General features: G+C 61.5%; 1 protein-coding gene across 1 annotated transcript in view; it reads right to left on the bottom strand.

The window, feature by feature from the left end:
- The window catches only part of LOC128307896 (uncharacterized), a 29,111-nt gene that overhangs the window by 14,228 nt on the left and 9,883 nt on the right, over positions 1-5,000 (bottom strand). The gene's annotated exons all lie outside the window — the stretch shown is intronic.

The raw sequence follows: 5,000 nt of genomic DNA, 5'->3' as shown, positions 1-5,000 counted from the left end.
CGGGACGTCGATAGCGCGGATCTATGCCAACGCATCCGCGTGGCCATCGGGGACAAGGGAGCGGCGATCGTCCGCACTGAGATGGCCCAGGTCCTGGTCACCAACATAGACTCCCTGGCGAATGAGGACCAGCTGCGTCAGGCAATGCTGACGGCGCTGGGGAAGGAGCACGTTGAGGCCGCCATCGATATGTGGGCGCGACGGGATGGCACGAACCGTGCCCGCGTCACCATGCCACGGTCGGACGCGGAGCATCTGGCCGGGAAGCGCCTGCTCCTAGGTTACACCTCGTGCTGGGTGTGGGAGGTCCCGAAAGCGTCGCTGGCGGAGAAGCGGTGCTTCCGGTGCCTGGAGCGTGGCCACTTCGCCGGGCAGTGCTCGGGCGAGGACCGCAGCAAGATATGCATCCGGTGTGGCGCGGAAGGCCACAAGGCGGTTACTTGTATCGGCCAAGTCCGATGTCTAAAGTGTGGCGGCCCGCACCCGATTGCCTCCGCCCTGTGCAAAAATACGGCCCGACGATGATTGAGGTGCTCCAGATCAACATCGGCAAGAGCAGGAGCGCCCAAGATCTTGCGCTCCAGCGTATGAGGGAGGAAGCAGCAGACGTTATGCTCGTGACGGAGCTATACGCAGTGCCGGCCAACAACGGCAATTGGGCGTCTGATGAGCAACTCAAGGCCGCGATTGTCACCAGCGGCCAACGGTTCCCCATCCAGCGGGTGAGGAGTGTACAGCATCCAGGCATAGTGGCAGCAGATGTAGCAGGTATAGTCTTTATCTGCTGCTACATTCCGCCATCTGTCGGGCTCCCGGACTTCGAGCGGCAGATGGACCGGCTGGAGGTTCTGGCGAGAGGTCACCCCCACGTCGTCCTGGCCGGTGACTTCAACGCGTGGCACGGGGCCTGGGGGAGCGAGCGTGCCAACCTTAAGGGTGAGGCGCTCCTCCAGACGGCAACGAGCATCGGGTTGGAGGTGCTCAACCGCGGAACGGAGCCGACTTTCCTGGGAAACGGTGTGGCCCGGCCCAGCAGGGTGGACGTCGCCTTCGCGAGTCCATCGCTCTGCCGACCGGATGGAGTAGCGGAGGTCATCAGCTCCTGGAGGACGCTAGACCGCTACTCTTATAGCGACCACCGCTATATCCGGTTTGCGGTCGGGCAACAGCCTCGTGCTGGCCAGCGGCCCGGACGGGGCATCCAGCGGCTGGAAGGCGTCGGAGTACGGGAGGCGGGTGTTCGCTGGCGAACTCGCCAGTTTTGCCCCCGTACTTTCGAAATGGCACTCGAGGCGACCCGTTTTGCCGATCGGGTGACCGATGCGGCAAGCCTGGGGATGGTGCTCGCAGAGGCCTGCGATGCCACCATGGCAAGGATCGGCCACTCTCAGCAGAGAAAGAGCGCGAATGTGTACTGGTGGACTCCGGCCATTGAGGAGCTGACCGAGCGCTGCCGGTTGGCCCGGGAAAGGCAGAGCACGGCCTTGGACGAGACATCTGTCGAGTTGGCATCGCAGGAGCACCAGGAGGCGCGTGCTGCCTTAAGGACGGCAATTAAAGCCAGCAAGCAGCGCCAGTTCGATGAGTGGCTGCAGGCCCTAGCCGCGGACGAGACGGGACAGTGGTTCCGGCAGGTCCTTCTGCGGTTTCGGGGCAGCTGGACGGCGCGTGAACGCGATCCAGCGGTGTTGCAGCGGATCGTCGAGGAGCTGTTTCCGGAGCATCCCCCGGTCGAGTGGCCGGACGTCGCGCCTTCGGAAGGGGACACTCCGGTCCGTCCGATCAGCTGCGCGGAGCTCCAGGCGATAGCGAGCGAGCTGCATCCGCGGAAAGCGCCTGGCCTGGATGGAGTGCCAAATGCTGCGGTGACGGTTGCCATCCGCAAGCATCCAGAGTCCTTCGTCGGGGTCTTCCAGAGCTGCCTGGACACGGGCGTCATTCCACGCGAGTGGAAGAGGCAAAAGCTGGTGCTGTTGCCTAAACCAGGTAAGCCACCGGGCGAAGCGTCGTCCTGTCGCCCGATCTGCCTGATAGACAACCCAGCGAAGGTGTTCGAGCGGACGGCACTCGACAGGCTTAATGAGCACCTCGAGGATCCGGAGTCGCCTCAGCTAGCGGAGAACCAGTTCGGATTCCGGAGACAGCGAAGCACCCTGCAGGCGATCCAGCTGGTGGTGGAGGCAGGCGAGCGCGCGATGTCCTTCGGCAGGACGAACCAGCGGGACAGGCGCTGCCTGCTGGTTGTGGCGTTGGATGTTAAGAACGCCTTCAACACTGCCAGCTGGCAGGCGATAGCGATGGCCCTGCGCGAGAAAGGGGTCCCAGCGCAGCTGCAACTCCTTCTCCGCGACTACTTTACCGACAGGGAGCTGGTGTACGACACCCATGACGGCCCGGTGTCACGTCGGGTAACGGCAGGCGTTCCACAGGGGTCAATCCTTGGCCCGACTCTGTGGAACGTCATGTACGACGGCGTTCTGCGAATCCAGCTCCCTGAAGGGGCCACCATCGTCGGTTTTGCTGACGACATCGCCATCCTGGCCGAGGGCCGCACACCGGAGGAGTCGGCGACGGTTGCCGAGACAGCGATTGAGGCGGTGATGGGGTGGCTTGAGGCACGTCATCTCAGTCTCGCCCCCCACAAGACCGAGGCGGTACTCATTTCGAGTCTGAGACGAGGACGACTGGAGGTTCCGGTACGCGTCGGTGAAGTGACCTGCACCACTGGGAGATCGATGCGCTATCTGGGGGTCCAGCTTCATGAGAAGCTATCGTGGAAACCGCACGTGGAAGCGGCCGCGGACAAGGCCCTCCGTGCGGTGGCGGCTGTCACCTCGGTGATGCGAAACCACAGCGGCCCGCAGGTGGCCAAGCGGCGATTGCTGGCAGGAGTTGCGGAGTCTGTCATTCGGTACGCCTCGCCCATCTGGGCTAAGGCGACCGATATGCAGTGGTGCCGCAGACGACTGGCCCAGGTGCAGAAGCCGCTGGCACGCGGGGTGTCGAGCTCGTTTCGCTCGGTGTCCTATGAGGTGTCGGTGGTGATGGCCGGTCTTGTACCCTACCGTCTAATTATCCAAGAGGACGCAAGGTGCCACAGCAGGCTGTCGGCTGAACCTGGCATCAGCAGGAAGGAGGCTCGAGCAATGGAGCGAGCGGCCACGATGATAGAGTGGCAGAACGCGTGGGACCGTGCGGCGGCAACACCATCGGCCAGCCGCTATCAGACGTGGGCACACAGCCTGATTCCCGACCTGCACCGGTGGACGGGACGTAAGCACGGGAAGGTGGACTTCCACCTTTCGCAGGTGCTCTCCGGACACGGATTCTTCCGGGAGTACCTGCACGTCTGCGGCTTCGCTTCGTCTCCGGAGTGTCCACGGTGCGTGGGGTCGGTCGAGTCGGTGGCCCACGTCTTGTTCGAGTGCCCCGTGTTCGAGGAGATTCGACGTGAGCTGCTGGGCTGGGGGACACCCGAGTCGGTCCAGCTCAGCAACATGGCCGAGAAGCTGCTGGAGAGTGCGGAGTGGTGGGACCGCATTCAAAGGGCAGCGAAAAACATCACCACCGTGCTGCAACAGCTGTGGCGCGATGAGGAGGCCCTCGCCAGCGGTCGAGCGGAAGCGGCTTTCGCCGAGGACGAGGAAGTGGTCCTCGAAAGTGTGGCCGCACTCTTCGGCGAGGAAGTGGAAGACGTCTTCGTAGAAGACATCACGCGGCGCGTGAACGAGGCGCGAGCAGCGCGTCAGCGATCTGCCCGCAACCGACGGCTTCGCGGCAGAGCGGAGGATCGGGCGCGAGTGCGACTGGCTGCGGACGTCGCAGCAGCACTGGCCGCCCGAGATGACGAGATACTGCGGACGGCAGTAGAGGCGGAGCGAGCGGGCCTAGCTCCTCCTCCCATACCTAGGCGTAGCAGAGGGGGACCACCTTCCCCTGAAACGGTTAGAATTCGCCATGAGCGGCGTCTATTCATGCAGCGCGCATGGCGAGCTCGGGTCCAGGCTGAGGGACCCTCGACGACGCGCCGCCGTCGGACCGCGCCTACGGAGGCGGACCTGATAAGGTCTCGGCGGAACAGACGCGAAAACGAAAGGCGCCGTCGTGCTTTGGCTGCAGGCCGACGATGGACACCCGCGGAGGAGGCTGCCGCCAGCGAGGCGGAATGGTCAGATCGATAGATGTCGGGTTGACTTCTTGAGATCTCCGAGAGGGGAAGAAAGAGAGAGTCACGCGGACTCAGTATGTGTACGCCTTTAAAATGCGGATTAGGATACGGAAAATTGAATAAATAAATCGCGAAGAGATATCCGAAAGGGTTCGCAACGACGTAGGACAAAATCCCTGGCGGGCGACGTCCTACGTCAAGAGGGTAGGTTTATAAGGTATTTTTGTACAATAAAACCTGCATTTCTTAAAAAAAAAAAAAAAAAAAAACGAAGTGGAGCTTGCGGCTTAATTTGACTCAACACGGGAAAATTTACCAGGTCCGAACTTATCGAGGTAAGACAGATTGAGAGCTCTTTCTCAAATTTAAGGGTAGTGGTGCATGGCCGTTCTTAGTTCGTGGAATGATTTGTCTGGTTAATTCCGATAACGAACGCGACTCAAACAAGCTAACTAGAACGCTGTCAGCAGTGCACCTCCGGGCGCACCTGACGTCAAGGCCGGCGGCCCCTTCACGGGCGGTCGTCGGCCACGTTTGCCCTGCTTAGCGGGACAACTTGTGTTTAGCAAGGTGAGAATGAGCGATAACAGGTCCGTGATGCCCTTAGATGTTCTGGGCTGCACGCGTGCTACAATGTGAGCAGCAGCGTGTTCTCGCCAATTGGCGCCCCCATTCCGAGAGGAACGGGAAATCACCCAAATGCTCATTTAGTTGGGATTGGGGACTGCAACGGTCCCCATGAACCTGGAATTTCTAGTAAGTGCTAGTCATTAGCTAGCGCTGATTACGTCCCTGCCCTTTGTACACACCGCCCGTCGCTACTACCGATGGA

This window comes from Anopheles moucheti (genome assembly GCF_943734755.1).
Source record: "Anopheles moucheti chromosome X unlocalized genomic scaffold, idAnoMoucSN_F20_07 X_unloc_2, whole genome shotgun sequence".
Classification (NCBI taxonomy): domain Eukaryota; kingdom Metazoa; phylum Arthropoda; class Insecta; order Diptera; family Culicidae; genus Anopheles; species Anopheles moucheti.
Note: the sequence above shows the minus strand (reverse complement) of the source record. Positions and strands in the feature narration are given on the sequence as shown.